We start from the raw sequence: 20,638 nt of genomic DNA, 5'->3' as shown, positions 1-20,638 counted from the left end.
ATCACCCCATGTTTTATAGCAAGGGGATTGCAGTGGGGAGCAGGGCTCCTTCTGGTGCTTTCTTCAGGGGAACACGAAGTCCTGTTTGCTAAGAGGCACGGATCCCAAATGCAAAAGCAGAGTTTTCCCATCGATACTTTTCAGTCTGGGAGTTATCTCAGACTCACCTGGGAAAGAGACAGTTTGTTCCAGATAGGATGTTGCTTTAGTCTTCAGTAAGTCAGAATATCAATTTCTAGATCCTTTCCCATTTTGAATTAACCCCAAACTCTGCTTTTATGAAAACTACTTTAAACCAACAGAGTCAACTCCAAGGGTTGGTGTGGGGGGAAGAAAATAACTCTTTCTTTATATATGTTACTAGAGGCCTGGTGCATGAATTTGTGCATGGGTGGGATCCGGCTGGCCCTCCCTGATTGGGGCGAGTGATTGGGCTGGTCCAGCTGGGGGAGGGGACACAGGAGGTTGGCTGGCCGGCCCTGCCCCCAATTGGTGTGTGTGTGTGTGGCAATTGGGGGTGGGGTTGGCTGGGGAGAGGGGCTCTGGGCGGTTGCCGGGCCGGCCCTGCCCCCTGGTCGAACTCCCATCAAACTCCTGGTCGAGGGGACAATTTGCATATTACCCTTTTATTATATAGGATGGGCCAAGAGCTTTGTAAACTCTGTCTCACTTAACTTTCACAGTAGTGGCTCCAAGAAGGTAGTGACTTCCTAGTCAGGAATCTTTTTAGGGGTTGAGTGGGGATTAGAACTCAGGTCTGGCTCCATTATATCACATTACTTCCCTAGCTTTAGCTTTCTTTTTTGCTTTTATTTTAAAATATATTTTTATTGATTTCAGAGAGGAAAGGAGAGGGAGAGATAGAAACATCAATGATGAGAGCGAATCATTGATTGGCTGCCTCCTGCATGCCCCCTACTGGGGATTGAGCCCGCAACCCAGGCATGTGCCCTGACCGGGAATCAAACTATGACCTCCTGGTTCATAGGTCAGTGCTCAATCACTGACCCACACTGGCCGGGAAGCTTTAGCTTTCTTAGGCCCAGAACCATCTGTATCCTGTTTACTACATCTTCCTTCAGAATAGGTGGTGGCATAGTAAAGCTGATCCTGGGGCTAGTGCAGTGGTTTTGGGAAACCCTTTTTGGGTCATGACCAGCATTTCTTACAAAATGAAATAGAGTAGAAATTGTCAGGCTGTGTCATAGGTAGTACTGTTTTCTGAAATTTCTGCTTCAGTTGTAAGAGGGTGGGGTACCAGGGTGGGAGGAAGGGTGAGCGGGTGTGTGCATGTGTTGGGTCTTAATGTATTTCCTACTATGTGAAAGTTGTTCCCTTTTTTGAGTATAGGATGTGGTCACAAGTTCACCATTGTGTCTCTTCTCCAGGCCTTGAGAACATTCCATGCTGTATTTCAGTTATAAGGCAGTAAAATGCACTAGTTCTCAGCATGGACTTGAGCCAGATATCAGGGCTGAATCCAGGCTCTGCTGTTTTCTCTCCGTGTGACCCTTGACAGGTTATTTTCTTTCTCCTTGGGGTTGTGTGCGCATTGGATGAATTTATATCCCTGAAGTGCTTGGTTTGGTGTCTGTCTCACAGTAGCACTCCATGAGTTATCTGCTGTTACTGTTGTCATTGTTGGTGTTGCTGAAAGCTTTGTCTCTCTCTCAGAGGGACTGTGGACATGCTGCTTTAACAACAGCCTTCCATAGCTTTGATTTATTAGGTTAAGTAATTTGTTGCCAACTTTTTATGCGCTACAAGAATACCAGCTTTGCCACTGGTTCCGTGCACTGCTCCTTTTCCATATACCACTCAGATTGTTCTTATTTGGCCAGCGCCACCCATGACAGCTACTAAGTCACGTGTCTGCTTAAGAGTTATTGTGGAAAGTTGTGAGCCTGACTCTGCCAGACCTTGGCCTGTGAAGCAGTGGCTGGCTTTACAGGCTGATTTACTCCTGGTCATAGGCCAGCACTGCCAGCCCATAAAATATGTGTGTATGTCCTGGTCTGCTGTGCTGTGGAGGGTGAAAGTGCTATACCAAGGTCCACCTGCCTCCAGGTCTGTGGCGGGTCTGGAGGAAGGTGTCGCTTGGGTGTTCAGGGGAGACTTCACAAAGGAAATACTATTTGGGTTTGGGGTTGAACGATCAGTAGAAGTCTTCCAGGAAAATAGTTAAAGGGGAATCGTTCCAGGCACCAGTAAGATATTATACCAAACTCTGGAGCCTGGAAGTCATAGAGAGGCAAGAATAAGCAGAAGGAGTGAACAGAACAAACTCTAGGCTGTTACCTTCTAGGATATCAGTTACAGATGCTTATAAGTACCTAATTGGAAAAGTAAACAAAGGTTAAATATGTGTTATATTTCTTAGATAGCCAACCCTATCTTATAGTGAATAGATATCTGCATTTTATTATGATGATAGTTTTTTGTTTCTAGAATTGTACAGACTGACACAGTCAGAGGGGAGGGTGTTGGGAGCTGGGTGAGAAAGGTGAAGGGATTAAGCAATGAAAAAATGAAAGACTCATGGATACAGACAACAGTGTGGTGATTGCCAGAGGGAAGAGGGGTGGAAGAAGTGAAAGGGGGTGATGGAAGGAGACTTGACTTGGGGTGGTAAACACACAATGTAATATACAGATGATGTATTGTTGAATTGTATACCTGAAACCTGTATAATTTTATTAACATGTCACCCCAATAAATTCAATAAAAATAAATAAAATAAAAATATGGAAAAAAGAAGAATTGTATTGTGTGCTTTACCTCTTCTTTTTATCTGGGCCATAGCTCCCCTTAGCAGGCACCACTCAATGGCAGCTGCTGGAATTGCAGGCAATGGATGCATTGGGAAAATTTATAGGACTTGACAGGAAAAGCCCAACCCGGGTGAGAAAATAATTAGTATAATGTAGCGATACGAGGTTATCGTTTTTCACAGAATCCTTAAACATGTATATTAATAATTATTATTAATAGTTAACTATGAGCATTGAACTAATTGTTTCTTATCCCCATTTTATCATACAGCATTCTGAAAGTATGAGCACTATATGAGATCAAGTTATCAAATGCTCAGGCTGATAAAGGAATCTCTCAAAGTTGTGAAGTTATAAGTTCCTGCCATTTTTCTAGTGCCCTTTTATTTCCTTCTTTTTTTTAAAAAAAAAAATACATGTTTTATAATTACAAAGTTGTATAACAGCATCACAGAAATCCGAGGCAGGTAAGAGGAGCAGACCCTCACCCATTGTCTTCCATTGCTGTCATATAACTGCCAGCGTTTAGAGGAGAGGAAATACCTTTAAGTATTTTTAAATGCACTTGAATATAGCTATACTTATAGATGACACAAAATCTTACTTTTTTTCTCAACCTTATACCAAAAGCTGTATAACCTTATGCCAAAACTGTTCTCATGCTGTGATGTACTTATTACCATAGTTTTTAGTTGTGGCACAATAGTATTCAGTTTTAAGTACCATAATTTACAAAGCCTTTTTGTTACCTGTTTTTATCTATTATAAATAATGTGTTAAATATTTCTTATGCATGCAGCTTATTTCACATTTTGGATTTTCTTCTTTCTTCTTTTTAAAGTATATTTATCAGCAGTGCCCACCCACATTTAGATGCATAAAAATATTTAGAAATATAAAAAGAGTCTCACTTGCCCTAACTGGTTTGGCTCAGTGGATAGAGCATCGGCCTGCGGACTGAAGGGTCCCAGGTTCGATTCCAGTCAAGGGCATGTACCTTGGTTGCATGCACATCCCCAGTGGCGGGTGTGCAGGAGGCAGCTGATAGATGTTTCTCTCTCATTGGTGTTTCTAACTCTCTATCCCTCTCCCTTCCTCTCTGTAAAAAATCAATAAAATATATTATATATATAAAAAAAGTCTCACTTCCCAAAGAATTTATTTTTGTTGCTTATTCTTTGATCATATGATGTGGCCAGTCCTGTGGTGGTTACTGCCATCCTGTTTGTATCTATACTATATTAGAGGCCCTGTGCACTGGGGCGGGGGGGAGGGAGGAGGGTCCCTCAGCCCAGCCTGTGCCCTCTCGCAGTCTGGGACCCCTCGCTCCTTACGGCCCGCCTGTTCGCTGCTCCTTACCAGTCATCTCATCTCGCTGCTCCTTAGCACTGCAGCGGAGGCAGGAGAGGCTCCCACCACTACTACTGCGCTTGCCAGCTGTGAGCCCGGCTAAGCGGCGCTCCCCCAGTGTAAATGCACTTACCACCAGGGGGCAGCTCTTGCGTTGAGCGTCTGCCCCCTGATGGTCAGTGCACATCATAGCAACCAGTTGTTCTGGTTGTTTCAGTCACTTAGGCTTTTATTATATAGATGACAGGTCAGAGGACTGGGTGGAGCATCCCAGTGGGATGTCCTTAGTTACCTGTTTTGGACATGAAAATTTTATTGCAAAAACTAGTTATTTATTGATTCTGAAAAAATTTTTTTTAAAATTACTTGGTTGTTCTTGCACTGGTAACTGAAATCTTTAGTTTATATATTTGAATCATAATAAACATACACTATATGGTCTTGATTCACAGCTACATTTTCTTTCAGAAGTCCTTGATGTTAAGCAAATTTACCAGTGTTGGGTGAAATACCCAGTGCTTTATTTACTCCATGTTTTTCAATAGAGTACTCTTTTTAACGATTCTTTATTTCACCTTACAATTTAGGTCAGATATAATATCTCTCTTTAATTCCTGGTAATTTTGCTTTTCCCAGGCAGATGCCCTGGGACTGAGGGAAATTATAATAGCAATTGGAGGACTACAGGAAGAGTGGGCTGGGAATTCTTGGAGAGCAGGACCAGTGTAGCCCATTTCCAGGTGATAGTGACTAAATATGAAAGTCAAAGTAAATTCCATTATGCTGGATGTGGGTGTCATTTTCTGATACCATACCACTGCAAGGAGCCACAAATATGGCATTGTGGGAATGCGGGTGCTGGCAAACACAGCCTGTTACTGTAAGGTAGATGCAATGACTGGGGTCAGCTTGTTGTAGAGGATGGGAGCCAACTTCCAGTTGCTGCATATCCAAATTAGTGTTCAGGAGTTCATATCATTGAGGGCTTTCACTGGATTTAATATTTTTACTTTTTTTTTGAAATGGAATTATGGATTAGAAGTGAATCATGGAGATTTTGTCTTTAGACACAACTTGAGTAACTTCGGAAAGAAAGTCAGCTTACTTTCATTGACTCTTATATGGTGGGGGGGGGCGGTACTTGTATTATAGAATGACATGTATGATCAGCCAGCATGAAAAGAAGTTAGCTGATATATCAACACAGCAAACGTAGTGCATGACCTTTATGAAGTTCATTTTTAAAAAGAAGTTTAACAAAATCACTGAGGTTAATGACCACCCAAGTTGCTGTTGTAATGAATGCCTATGGTACTTGAAGAGCATTGGCAGGGCACTGACCCTGAGTTTACCAAATATGGGCTAGTTGTTCTTCCTAGATAGTTTATGGAGACTAGGACTTTTGTAAAACACTGTTTTTTGTATGAGGGTAATGGCCGATGTTATTGAATGCTTGCTATGTGCCAGATGCACTCTTCTAAACAACGTACTAACCCATTTAATTGTCTCACAAGAAAGGTTGAACAGTTGTAAGACCCTTCCTTTTTTTTTCTTTTCCTCATCTCCTTTTTGTGTAGGAACTGGAACTCATTGCCTTGTTCTGGGGATGTACTTTGTCAAAAAGTAGGGGGTGCTGTGGTCTCAGTGATAAGAGAAGTTTCAGTTCGGGGAGAGTCGGTGGTGAGCCTTTGGTGACTGTACAGTATCAGATGTTAGGCATCTTTCAATAAGAATTTTATTCCGGTTCCAAGTAATTCTAAATAGCTTATTAAATAAACCTATTTTTCATGACTAATCCATACATAAGAGTTGACTATAAAATAATAAATGAATTATTTAGGTTTGCATTGTGTGAACATCTAATTTAGATCTCTTTCTGGAATTTATTTTGAAATATATATTTTCAAATAATTTTCAACTCTGTTAATATTATCTCTTTAAATATTACTTAAGTGCCATGAAGGCCAAGGCATTTTGCACTTCTTGTATCCCCTGTGGCCTCTCTCAAAGTTCTAGAAACATAGAATTAACTGATCTAGAAAACTAAGATAAGATTATTTTGGTCAACCTCAATATTCATATTTTTGAATTCTTTTGGAAATAAAGGCTTCCTAAATGGTATTGGCCCTGAGTTGATAATTACTGAATCTGAGTAATGGGTACATGAGGGTTTATTCTATTGTTCTATTTTTGGTTATGTTTGAAATTTTCCATAATAAAAGTTCTAAAAAAAAAAAGAAGAAAGACTTTCTAACTAGTCGATATCACGGAGATGGCATACACTGTATAAAACAACTATTTAATTAAAATTGTATAAAATATTTGTATGAGATACATGGTCACAACAGATAAGGTTGGCTACCTTGGCGGGGCAATGGATAGAGGGTTCAAGAAGAATTCATTTTTGGCAGCTGTTATGTTGGCATGGTGCTAAAGCTTGTTTTGTTCCCAACAAGGACAGGATCTGCTGTAGGAGGGTCTTGGCAACAGGCCATATCATTTTAAGGGTTATTTTTATAAAGCAGGTCTCATTGTATTGGCAAAGCTTAATCTTCTGGTGGGTAGAATTCTTTTTGTTGTAGTCTATATTATGACATATTTTTTTGGTAGTAAACTAGAAAAGTACTCTCAGTTGATTTAACATAAAGATAGCATCTGAAGTTCTAAGTGCATTTGCTATTTACATATATAAAGTAAATGTGCTAATGTGGGAAAGGAAAAAACTCATGGATTTGGAGAATTGAGGCTGTAGGAAACCGTGGAAGGAAAAGAGGGTCATTTGAAGGACAGGGCAAGCACTCTAGGTACCCCTTGCATGGGCACCCAAGATGCACTGTGGTCTTAGGGACTGTATATGAGTAGATGACACCAAATGCATTTTCAAATTTTCTGTAGTCAAGTGGAAATTTTTCTTTATTTAAAATGACATTCTAGAAAAATTAGAAGACTTAGGTTTAAAACCTACAAGATACCTAATAACTGTGAGGCTCAGTTTCCTCATTGACCATTATGTGGGCATGCTAGATAGTACCAGAGGAAGCTTAGCTCTTTCCTTTTTCTCTCTTGCAAAAAAATTGTGATGCCACTATTGGTACGGCACGATAAAATATATGATATAAAAAAGCACGCGGTTGTCTGTTTATACTATTAGTTACGGTTTTCACTAATAACTTTTACCTTTTTTTTGGAGTATTTCTAAATCATGGTTTTAGAAAAGATGTCTTTCTATTGATGTTGACATTTTTCTAATAGTGTTTGTTTTATTTCAAAGGCAAGTTCAATGGAGCTCATGTTTTTATGCACAGACATTTGCAGTAACTCATGTAGTTAAAATTTAAATATGCCATAAGAATGAACCACTTCATATGACATTTTATATGTGGCACAGAAGCTGATCTTACAGACTTTGCTCTTTCTTGTTCCCCACTGCTATAGTTTTGGTGGATTTGAAGTGTGTGCAGACAGCTTACAAGTTAAGGAAAAGTTTATCGACTTGCTTGTCAGCACAATTCAGAGATACTCATCTGGATACATAAAACTCTGAAGTCTAGATAAAAGTTCCAAAGCATTTTACAAACTTGACAAATCAGGCCTTTTAAAATCCCATCTTTCCTCGCTTTGCTGCTTGCTGCAAGGCTGCTTGTGTCGTTGGTAACCGAGCTGGTGAAATAGCTTGGCCGGTGGGCATATTTTGCTGCAGAAGTCATCCCCTTTTGATCTTAACAAGATGAGCTGTGGTCATTTATCGTTCGAGTCTTATCTTGTTGAAAGAAGAACCTTGAGTAGATTTATTTTATTACACATCAGCTTGATGTGTGAAATTACTTATGTTGTCTGTATTTACAGCTGTTAATTCTCAGGAAAACAGGTGTCTTTATATTATGTAGCTCACTGGAATTTAAATCTTTTTAAAAAAACATGGTTCTGTCAGTATAGCACACTCTTCAATATTTAGTGTAATTCCTGTGTTTTAGAGTTATCAGAAGCCTATGGATACAGCTTGTTATAAGTTGCTAGAAGAACTGTTAGAAGCCTGTAGATATTTAGGGCACTAGAGTAACCCTTCAGGGAGGTAATTCCCTAGAAGGTGGTAGACAGAGCCTCTACAGATAGGAGATGTGAATTGCTCAGCACATTACCCTGGGATGAATAATTATTTTCCGTTTAGAAATGTACATAGGAAATAAAATGTTTAGCATTACCCTTTTTAAAAATATACTTTTATTGATTTTTAGAGATGAAGGGAGAGAAAGAGATAGAAACATCAATGATGAGAGAGAATCATTGATTTGCTGCCTCCTGCATGCCCCCTAATGGGGATCGAGCCAGCAATCCTGGGCATGTGCCCTTGACTGCAATATAACCTGGGACCCTTCAGTCCACAGGCTGACGCTCTATCCACTGAGCCAAACCGACTAGGACTAGCATTACCTCTTTTTACAACAACTTTATTGAGCTATAATTCACATACTATGAAATTCACCCCTCTCCCTTTTTTTTTAAACAAGCTCTGGCCAGTTGTATTAAAGAACTATTTTGCATGATCTACTTCTCAGTCTGTTCTGGCGTGCCTCTAATGAGCCAGGATCACCTGGGTCGGTGGTAGCCATGCACACACTGTAGTATTTTCCACTCGCTGTGCCCAGTGCGGTCTGATTGCCACTGTAGTGATAGGCGCCAGTCTTGGCCGACATGGCCTAGTGCTCTGCTCAGGTCTCCTCGAGGCGGGGTGGTTGTTGGCGATGATGAATGGTTTTGGTTTGCCTTGTCTGATTATTTTCAGAGTCTGCTTGCACCCCAGCTTGTACTGTCCACTTGTCAGAACAAGGTGGAGTCTAGAGTTGGTCAACTCTAGTGACCTTGTCATCTTTTTTGCGGCCACCATCTTTCTGCTTTGGGTGGTCCCCAACCAAGAGCAGCTGCCAAGCTGGCTGGGAGCAAGAAAAAAGTAAAATTTACCCTTTTAATGTATATGTAATTCATTGGCTTTTAGTATATTCACAGAATTGTGCATATAGCTAATTTTTAGGACATTTTTATTGCCTCCAAATGAAACCCTGTACCATTAGGAGTTACTCCCCGTTTTCCCCTTCCCACAGCCATGGCAACCACTAATCTACTTTTTCTTAGTTTTTGAATTGTCCTTTATTTATTATTACTATTTTAAATTTATCTTTATTGTTGAAAGTATTACAGATGTCCCTTTTCTCCCCATCTCTCCCCCTCAACCCTGCACCTGCCCCCTGAACTTTCTGAATTTTAATATGATGCATTGAAATAGAAATAAATAATAGTTTAATGCCACTGATCCTTTATATTAATGAAATTATGTAATTAAGTTCTATATCATTAAATATTTATAGCAGTGTGTTATTAAGGTTTTATTTTCCTCGAGTTGTAAACAATAGTTTCTCATCACTTCATGTTTTAATTAGGCATGGTAGTAGTATATCTGAGTCTATCTCTTTTTTTGGTTTTGAAAATTTGAGATAAATGTTTCTTTCCTTTAACCCCCACCTTGAGATAAATACAATGAACTTGATTGTATTTATCTTTGCTTAGAATATTGTTTCTTCACAGGACAACTAAGTATTTAGTTAGCAGTTATAATAGAAGTAATGTTTAAAGTAACTTAAAGTAAACTTTGCACTTTTTCTCAGTCTTAGAAATATGCCATTTCTGCACACAAACAATTGATATTCTTTTGTCATGCTGATTTGTTCACTAATGGAAACTCTTAAGGTCCTTGTCAGCTGTGTGACTTTGGGCACCTGACTGTTTGAATGACCAGTGGATTAATATTCACAAGTATTTGCTTATTACACAAGGTTAGTCCAGTTTTGCCTGGTTTAAATTGGGTTGAGAGTGAGAGACAAAGGGAATGTTTTTTGAAGTTGGCAAGTGAACTGACGGTTCTGTTAGTATAGAGATCTGCTTTGTAGTTCACCTGGGATGAGAACTGTCAGAATTATCCTAAAACTGTTATCATATAAAATTCCAGTATGTGTAAGGAGTGAGAGAGGTTGTGAAACTGATTGTATAAGAATTCTGGGGAAAAGACCTTATGTAGGAACATCACTCTAAGGCTTCTCTGACTCTTCTTGGAAGTGATGACAGAACCTGGGGTCTCCAAGAGCAAATAATAGTAATTCACAGTGTCTATTCCTAGAACAGCTGCTTTTCACTGCCTTTGTAGTAATAAGCAGTGGCAGATACCTTCAACAACTAAGATACTACAAAAACCCACAGGCCGGCCCTACCTGCTTTGGCTCAGTGGCTAGAGCGTCGGCCTGCGGACTGAAGGGTCCTGGATTTGATTACGGTCAAGGGCACATGCCCAGGTTGTAGGCTTGATACCCAGTATCTTTCTCTCCCCTCTCCCTTCCTCTCTGAAATCAATAAAAACATACTAAAAAACACACAACAATACAAAAAACAAAACCCCCAGGCCGAATGAGTACTCCATTCTTGAAGTCACGCCTTAGGTTTCTCCTCTGGATATAAAATCAAAACATTATTTTTGAGTCATAAGTAAACAAAGGACTAAAACATTGCCATTTCTGGATATTAACAAGAGATGCTTGGTGTCTACATCAATTGGGCAGGTGGAGAATGGGTATCATCATACATGTGGATACCACACTACAACTTTTATTATGGTACACAAAAATACAACCTGAATCCATGGTCTCGGGAGCATGCTTATCTAGAGATACACATGTTAGATTTTATAATAGTACTCAGAGGAAGAATGGGTTTCACTTTACAGAGTTGTGTTCTGCCTACAGAATTTTAAGAATAACTTGTATAACTTGATGCTCTTATGTGAAATAAATAAATGAAAGCTACACTGTTTAGCTATCACAGACTAGGCCCTGATAAGAAGCTCTAATAATATAATTAGGTTCTGAGGTATTTTTCATGCTAGATTAGCTTCCATGTTAGTCCCCCAAAGATGCATTGTATTGCTGAGTGTTTCATGTTTTTGTTTTCCACTGAGTTTGAACAGGCCGTTTTGTCCATGCCTATAGAAGACTTTTCATGGCTCCCAGTTATCATGCCTGGCTTGTGTAATTGGGTAGTCATCAGAAAGAAAGAGGGGGGGATTTTTTTTTAACCTTTGAAAGTGATATCCTTTTCAGCCTTGGCAGGTCTCAGTGTTCTATCTTTGTCTCTCAAATCCACATCGGAAATGCTAAGAGTTCCCGTACTGGAGTTAGGAGAGGTGGTTGTCAGGAGGATCCTGTAGCACTTTTCAGAAATTAGAGGGTCATCCAGCGAAACTAGGCCACATAGTCTCAGGATCAAGTGCACCCGTAATATCACTTGGATTTGAAGACCTGCATGCTTTTAAGCTTATCTGTAATTCGGTCTGGTTTCTATTGACCTATTCAAGCCCAGCATAGTTTCTGTGGTTGCTGAAAAAATACTAATATCAGCTTGCAGGTATGAAAGTATTTTTCCATTTTAATCTAATTTTTTTTTAGTAGGTGCCAGGCTTGTGTGTATTTGCCATAAGAATGTCTCATTTAGCCCTACTCACCCACTCACCTGGCTCCTATGGTACAAGGGTACAGTGAGGGATTACATCAGTGTTTTTTTGAGAAATTGATCTGTTTGTGGCAGGTGTTTAGGAAGTGAATCCATGGCCTGGTCCTTTTCCTGAATTCTATAAATACAGGTTTTTATGTATATTTAAAAGATGTGACTTGGGCTTAGCTCTTGTTTATTTTAATTGAATCCTTCACCAGTGATACAATGGACTGTCCCATTACTTTTCAAGTCTGTTGACAGCACTCACAGTGAACAAACAGAATGTTCTGGAGTGAAACACTGATCTCTGAAATCAGTGGGAATGGCACCACAATAAGTTAGTGGTGTAGTGGAAATCTTTTAACCTGCGTTCCTATCATGGAAAGCTTTTACAATACGCATCTCTGCCTATAACATACTGTTATTTAACTCCTTGCTGAATCAGAATCGTCATTATGAATATCATATACTGAATGGTACTCACAAGTAGGTGCATGTGTAGGGCCAAATAGTGTGTGGGCGACTGACTGTAAAAAGGACCTTGATTTTTCTCTCTCTGTATCTGTGCTTCTTGCAATGTGACTCTGCAGAGGTAGAGTTTATTTACTTACTTCTCGAATCTGGGCTGACCTTGTAACTTGCTTTGGCTAATAGATATGGCAGAGGTGATGGTGGATCAAAAATGAGGCTAAGCCACAAGAGGTCTTACGCGTTTCTGCGCTTGGAATCCTGTTTAGCTGCCACGAGAATTAGCCTGGGCTGACCTGCTGGCTGAGTCCCCATCACACCTGTCACTGCGTCCAAGAGCCAGCCAACCACAATGTATACGAGGGAGGCCATTCCCGATAAGCCAGCCAGTCTTGGCTGACCTATCAGACTACCGCAGAATCGTGAGAAAGCACAAAATGCCACAAAATGGAATTGCCAGTTGACCTGTAGAGTTAAGAATGAGGAATGCTCATTGTTTTAAGCCCTTGGGTTGGAGTAATTTGTTATGCAACAGTGTCTAACTTGTGTGCATGCTGGTCTTAGAACATGTTTCTTTAGGGGGAAAAGCTTCAGACATCAGTTTACTTACTGATCAGTTGTTGCTGTCTTAGCAAGTTATCTTGAATGATATTTCTGCAAAATTCGTGAATCAGGGACAAGGCAGCTGATTTCCATTGCTGTTGGCTACTCCCAAGTGTCTGTTGAATAGAATTACCATCTTTCAAATAATTTTTTCATTGTTTTTGTTGTCCTTTTACTCTAGTATTTCACATATTATCTGTTCTGTTGACATTATTAGAAGGGCAACCCAGAGAAGTCCCCTGTCATCATACATCCATTTTTCAATCTATGTGCTCAGTGTTTTGATGAAGAATGTTAAGAATTTCCTCTTCATTTGTTTAGTGATAACACAAATAGATTTTGAACATTTATACTATAGAAAAGCACTGTGCCAAGCATGGGCTTTTGTGAGCGAACAGTCTAGGAAAACTGACCAGTAAATAACAAATTAAAATACAGTAGTTCCCCCTTATCCACAGAGTCACTTTCTATGGTTTCATTTACCTGCAGTTTCATTTACCCGAGAGAACTAATGAATGAATCTCAGGGCACGGATATTTGTCCGTTGTGTTCACTGCTGTGTTTCTAGCACCTAGTGCTCCGCCTGTCACTAGAGCCACAATCCATGTTGATTGAATGGAAGGAGAAGGGAGGAAGGGAGAGAAGAAAGGAAGGAAATTTTAAAATATATTCATGACTGGAAGAGCAAAGAAAAGGAACACCCAGAGATTTGGTTGTAGTCTGAAAGGAATATTTGAATCTTAGTGTATTAGCGTTTATGTTTCATTGCTGTGAATAATCCAACATGGAGCTTTCAAGGGCCTGGGCACTGCAGTGGAACTGTTGTGGTAGACAGCAGCCTCACAAACAAGTTCCCCAGCATCTTATAGTTCATTCTTCTTTAGAAGATCAACTCTGCTTTGTCTTCATAGTTTCTTCTCTTTTGTATTTCCATAACAATCCATTTTAATTTGCTTGTCCTTGGATTTTCAGATAATATACTTAAAATCATTGGATTTTATTTTATTGCACTGATTCTTTAGAGGCCATGCTTTTCTTCTTGGAAAAATATTTGCTTCTCAAGAATTCTTATCTTACCTGTTGTATGCCCAAGATAGTATATAACTTTGTAAAGGTATGGATATGACAGTATCTCTAGAAACTCAATCCTGATAGCAACATATGTCCTAGTGAAACTGCTTTGTAAGTTTATTATCTCTTTAATGAGTTCATTTAATTTTCTCGCTGCCCTGTTTTTAATTTCCCACTCACCACATGTGAGTCAGATTAATGTAGTTTATTTAGAGGCCTTATTGCCAAGCAGCCAGGGAAAGCTTCTTTGCTTACATTCTGGTTCACCCCCTTTGTCTTTGGCCAACAGCTCAGCCCCTGTGGTGTCCCATCTGCTTAGCACACCCCGGCTGTGGCTCATTTCCATTCATCTGGGTCAGGAAGTAAGGGGACCTTTAAGTCAGCCTGGGTATCACCAGCCAGAGCTGTGGGTCCAGCACAGTTAAAGACTGGAAACTTTTGCTTTGTTTTTCCTAGGAACTGATACAATTACTCTCGTGACTGTGAATTTATATTTTCTTTCAGAAATGCCCCTCACTGAATTCTAGAAGTTCTAATTTTCAGAATATGGAAGCACTCACCTCAGAGGACTAGCCTGTTGCCACACTCCCCATGACTTCATCGCTCTTCACATTAAATTCTCATCATCACACTGGTGATTTTTTTTGCTCTTTGGCTGATTTTTTTTTGCTCTCAGTTTTTCTTTGAGAGTCTAAATTGGTCTAGGGCAGATCCTACTTTGGGAAGTAAAAAGAATTAAATTTTCTCCTGGCTCTGTAGCTAATATACCCATGAATTAGGAAAATAACTTAAAAAAAAAAAACACACTCCAATTACCAACATTCAAAAATAGCACTATTTATTTTTTCTGTTGGTTTGTTAATTCATCTATTTAGTTTTATGCATCTTATATCATTCCAAAAAATAGTTCAAAGAAGCTCAAAATAATAATAGTAACACACATTATAAAAAAGAAAAAAAGCATCCAAGACCATGAGAAAGTAAGGGTGAAGGGATAAGGTTAGTTCACAAAAAATTATTGGGAGCTGGTTTTGCTACACAGTGGGTAAAGTTAGGTTGTAGATTTAGTTCGAAACTTACAAATAACCAGAGCAAAGATGGAGACATGCTCAGTTGAGAGTCCCAGAGTCCTCAAGATGAAAACATAGAGGTTTTCTTTTCAAAAGAGCATAAAAGATAAAAGTTTTCCAGAGGCCTCATACAGATTGCACTGGTTGACGTAGACAGCATCCTTTCAATAAACACAGCAGTAAATTTACAGTAATTGGGTATTTACTGTATACAAGGCACTATGCTAAGTGCTTTATGTATATTTTCATAATCAATTCCTTAAAAAACTGTGAAGTAATTATTTCAGAGGAGGAAACAGACTCTGAGAGGCTGACTTGTCCACAGTCATGGAAAGAGGGGAGAGAGGGTTTAAACAGGCAAATCTGACTTCATTGTCCTCACCCTTATTTATTTTTCTGGACTCTACTCCTGTTACTATTTTTTTGTTGCACCCTTTAATGTAAGTCAAGGACAGAAACAAAACATGTAATTCAAGAAAAATCATTCTCAGAGGGGACCATGCAATGCAGTCTAAATCTACAGCCAGCTCTCTGAAGATCCTACTTGGGCCAGGGGTAAGATTTGGATGACCTACAGCCATGTTCTTAACCTTCTTGGATCTCTTTGATGTAGGGGAAGTTACAGACGTTTTCTTCAAAAGGTTCACATATGAACTCTCATAGGCAGCGCAAGACCTCCCACAAAAACAATCCAAGATGTAGAGTCGGGTGGCCATGAGCTCTGATAAGTGTTAGTTGTGCTAAATGGGAAGAAATTCTTTTGCATTAACTGGCTGTTCAATATTAGATGGCTTATCCCCTCTTAAGTCATAGGCCAGTCATAAGCCAGTTCTATCTTCTCAAATTTCACTAGATTCTAAATTCCAGATCTCATGTAAAGGCTGTAGGGCCAGAGAGCATTTGGGGAGTTGCTGAGTTTCAGCCTCTGTTTTCAGCATGGGCTGCCCTGGTGTGTGACACTTCTCTGGCTTGGTCCCCAGCAGTGCCTTTTCTCAGCCACCCTGCTCCTGATGGCAAAATGCTACTTCGTCCCCCTGTCCTGCTGATCCTAGTAGTTCATAGCCCCTGTGCAATCTTAAACTATGTGTGGTGAGTTTTAAAACTTTTCCTGGGTTCACCTTATTTATTTCCCTGTTTGAACTTGGTGCATCAGCTGCTGCTGATCTGTCTACATGTTCTCTCTCCTCCCCTCCACACAGAAAACCTATCCCCTCACTGTATTTTTAAAGAGTGTCTAACAGGCTTATCCAGGGGGAACTGCCTGCTTGTGAACACGTATGATAGGTCTGGAAGTACAGGGCAGTGAAGGATGGGGAACAGAAGACAGGTATTTAATAAATGGGATTCCTCATCCTTGTGTCCTTTTCAAAGTGTTTTCTTATTGATATCTTCATTGGAAGAGAAAAATTGTTACTTATTTTATTGAATAGTGAGGACTTCATGTCTGTAACATAATATATTTTATAGCAGTGAGATTTTCAAAGTCACTGCTTTTCTCTAAAAGATGCAAAATACAAATGCTATTCAGCCTTATTTTGCATTAGTTTCATAAATATGGAAATTTTGCAGTATTCTTTCTCAGGTAAAAATATTACTCAAACCATCAATATGTATGGCATCCAAAATTGTTGTGACCTTACCTGTGTTCATGGGTCCATGTGGTGACTGAAGCTTGAGTAGGTAGTAGGCATGGCAATTGATTATTCCACTTATGTGAATATTGACATTTGTTACTTCACCCTTTTGCGCTTTAGTTTTCCTCTGTAAAGTAGAGATAATAGGATTTTCTTCATAGAGTTGTGAGGATTAAGTGATAGAGTGCTTAAAATAGTGCTATTTTCATTATGAGCACATACATATCAGCTATTATGATTATTAGTTCAAATCTTAGCTTTAATTCAGATTATTAGTTCAGTATTCAGAATTCATTAGCAAACACATCTTGGCAGTCATGATTTCTGGAAATAATCCTGCAAGTACAAGAGCTCGGCTGTGGATGAGTTAATTAGAGATATGGAACAGGTTCACTATTTTTAGTATAAACTTCTCAAGTAATGTTGACTTCACTGCTCAACTCTATGACTTGATTAACATTGTTTAACTTTTAGGTCAGGAAAAACCATTCTCTTTCAAGAGAAGAATATTTATCTCATTTTCAGATTCGCACTGAATCACTCTTGGCACATACATTTTATCTTTTAGAATCTGTTTTGCAGATGTGAAGCCCGCTGCTGTAAGACTTGCTGGTTGAGTGAAAGTTTCATATATGCATTGCATTTCAGAGACATTAAAAAAAAAAGAATAAAGCTGCAATCTTGGAGAATAATGGCTCCATCCTTCAGTGGCTTGTTGGAAAGCCTGCCTGCACCTGCTAATATCCCGGGAGAAGTTGGTGCAGAAATACTACTGAGCCCTGGCAACACCCGGGTAAAGGGTGGGTGGAGGCAGATTTCTGTAAGATTCGTCATACCCACCTTTTCCTGTGCTGGCTTCCCTAATCTCTCTCCCTTTCCCCCGTATCTCCTCCTTTTCCACCTCCACCCACTGCGCTCCGTCTTGCTCTTGTCAGGAGGTAGTAATTACTTCTTAACATAAATTAAAACAGTCATCTGTAATTATAGACACATTACACCTTTCTCCGCGTTTTAAGGCCAAGTTCACATATGATTTCTTATCTTGATATGTGTTGTAAGAGTAATTCCGTGAGTTACTTGCTTTATGCCCCAGGTGGATTCATGGTGAATTTCCTGCTCCCCATCAAGTATACATAGAAAGGCAGCTGGAGAATTATAGAATCCTCCAGCCTGTTCTCAGTGCCCTCCCCACTAGAGCTGATTTCCATCAATGACCTCTTCCTGTTCACTTTCAGTTGGTCAGGAATAGGCCCTATTAGAAGTACTTGATCTTTCCGATTTCAATTTCATTTTCTATTTTCTCACATTCTCCCTTTATGTTAATAACAGCATCATTCTCCTTTGTCCAGGACCTGTGTCAGTGACACTTTCTCTCTTCTTGGTTCCATACTCTGCAGCCACGGGCCAAGCCCTTTTACTGGAGCACCAGTCCAGGCTGACTTTGGGGCACACCGCATCTTCTATACAATTTCTAGGATTCATCTGCAGAATCTCAACTCTCCCCAAAATAAACACATCTCTGGAATCCTTTCCAGATCTTTCCAGATGAGCTACCTCTTTCTTTTCTCTGGGTGCTGCCTCATGACCTGATGACATTTCCCCCCAGTTTTTCTCCTCCATTAGATTATGTGTTGGAGAACAGGCACCTTTGTATCCCCAAGTATCTACCAAGATAGCTCGCCTATAAAAAGTATTTAATATATACCAGGTATGTGTTGAATTGTGGCCCTGTGGCTTATTGCTTGTATGTTATTTCCACCAACCAAGCTGTGATTTCTGGGGAGGCAGAGGCCCTGTCCTACTCAATCTTTGTTTCCTCAGAGCCAGGAACAGTGCTCTTGATTTTGAAAAGTGTTTTGGAACAAATGCTTTTTTTTAATTGATATTTTTTAGAGAGAGGAAGGGGAGACACACACACACACACACACACACACACAAAGAGAGAATTAGAGATAGAGATAGAGATAGATAGATAGAGAGAGAGAGAGAGAGAGAGAGAGAGAGAGAGAGAGAGAGAGAGAGAGAGAGAGAGAGAGAGAGAGAGAGAGAGAGAGAGAGAGAGAGAAGGATGTGAGAGATGTGTGAGCGAAATATTGATTGGTTGCTTCCCACAGATGCCCTAACCAGGGATTGGAACTGCAACCTTGGTATGTGCCCTGATTTGTAATCAAGCCTGCCACCTTTTAGTGTATGGGACAATGCTTCAACCAACTGAGCCACACCATCCAGGGCTAGAGCAAATTATTTTGAAGACTATTTTAGGAGAACTCAAGAGTAGAGCAGTACTGAGAGATAGATAATGATATGTATTATAAATATGTATGTATTTAATTATATATATTTAATTATATACATGGGCTATAGGATTTTAATTTTATTAAAAGCCTATTATGTGTGCAAAACAAAGCTAGGTATTGAGAGAATAAAAGGAGTCAAAATGGCTATCTGTGGATGGTTTGAATTGGCATTGTAGAAGGTAAGGTGTATGGAGGTCTCTATTCATTCTTTTGAAATACTTGTGAAGCATTTTTGCCATAAGTCTGAGCAGAACCATTCTCAGCATCTCTCTGTGGGCGTTCTCTTAAAACACTCTGGTGCATTTCCCATGAGCTTCATGTAGGTTAAAATAAAAGGGGTTAAAGGGAAAAAAAGGAACCTACTGCCTCAACATATTTGGTTATACATCTGAGTTTTCCCTTCCCTCCCTCCCTCCTTCTCCCCTTTCCCCTTCCTGTACTGAAGGTCACTTATTGAGATACTAGTGGCCCGGTGCATGGATTCGTGCACATTGAAAGAAAATTAATTAGAAGAAATATTTTAATATCGCTATTCGCCCTTTCTCTATAATAGACGTGTCAACCAAATTCACAGTCGACAATAACAGATCGAAACACACGCGTGCGATTGGTGCCAGTGAGAGCTTTATATGTATCGCACATGCGCAAGTCAACTTAGCCTCTTACAGATAGAGAACAAACTTGCTTCATTAGACCTGCTTTCTGATGCAGCTAAACTTTTTCCAGCCCAGTGAAGCACCCCAACTTCTCCTTCAGGTAATTGTCAGCAACACAGCAGTAAACATCAACGCAAAGCAGATGATTATTGTAGATCACGCAGGGAGAACCAAGGGTAAAATATTTAACTGCAGCCGTGTCTGACTATATTCTGCGCAGTGAGAAAACCTGACGTCATTGTCAAGGTCCACCATTTCTTTCTTCTGTTCAGTCGGGTCAAGTTTCTAATCTTTCTAAATCTCTGTTTTCTGGCTAATGAAAAGAAAATAGGATTCTACTGACTCTCCTGTCTGCCTACTCCAGGACTTCTGTGAGGATCAAATGAGATGAGGCACGGGAAAACACTTCACAGACATTTGGTTACAGTGTGAAATGTCTGCACCTGGCTATAAAGCAAGTCGTGTTCCTGAGCTGAAGAAACTGCAAGGAGGCTAGTCGCTAGGGAGAGGAGGCCGGGCGGCGCTATGTGACGCCATTACCTGGCGCCCACAGCGACCGTTTCTGGGCTGGGCTGGGCTGGGCTGGGGCCTGCATTTTGTGCCATGGGGTCTCGGCAGCGTCGGCTGCGATTTGGTGGGCTATCGCTCTGGGGTGGGGTCGGGGCCTGTGTCCCACTTGGGGGAAGCTGAGTGTTGGTTTGTCAGCGCCAGGTCTGTGGTAAAAATGGCCAGTGTGAGTCATGGCAGCTCCTGCATTGAGCGTCTGCCCCCTGGTGGTCAGTGCACATCATAGCGACTGGTCAGAGAAACACCATATTAGCCTTTTATATATATAGATAAATACGTATATTATCCTATCTAATAATAGACAAACATGGTAATTAACCATACCTCTGCTATGCTTCCCATTGGCTAATCAGCAGGATATGCAAATTAACTGCCAACAAAGATGGCAGCCGGCAGCCACGCAGCTGAAGTGAACATGAGGCTTGCTTACTCCAGTGATGGAGGAAGCCAAGGTTCCCTGCCTGCTGCAGCCCAGCTCTGAGCTCTGGATGCAACAATGTTGCAATTATTGAAGCTAAACAAACCCCAGATACCTGCTTTCAGCCGGCAGCGGGCTCAGAGCTTAGAGCACCAGTGATGGCAACAGAGTTTCAATTATAGAAGCTAAACTAACCCCAT

The 20,638-nt window shown here is 40.2% G+C and overlaps 1 protein-coding gene and 1 pseudogene across 1 annotated transcript in view; one reads left to right on the top strand and one right to left on the bottom strand.

Moving 5' to 3' along the window:
• Positions 1 to 20,638, top strand: part of WDR70 (WD repeat domain 70) — a 190,613-nt gene that overhangs the window by 71,892 nt on the left and 98,083 nt on the right. The window lies entirely within an intron of this gene.
• LOC102259228 lies at positions 8,667 to 9,096 on the bottom strand (annotated as a pseudogene).

This window comes from Myotis brandtii, unplaced genomic scaffold (assembly GCF_000412655.1).
Source record: "Myotis brandtii unplaced genomic scaffold, ASM41265v1 scaffold384, whole genome shotgun sequence".
Lineage (NCBI taxonomy): Eukaryota > Metazoa > Chordata > Mammalia > Chiroptera > Vespertilionidae > Myotis > Myotis brandtii.
Note: the sequence above shows the minus strand (reverse complement) of the source record. Positions and strands in the feature narration are given on the sequence as shown.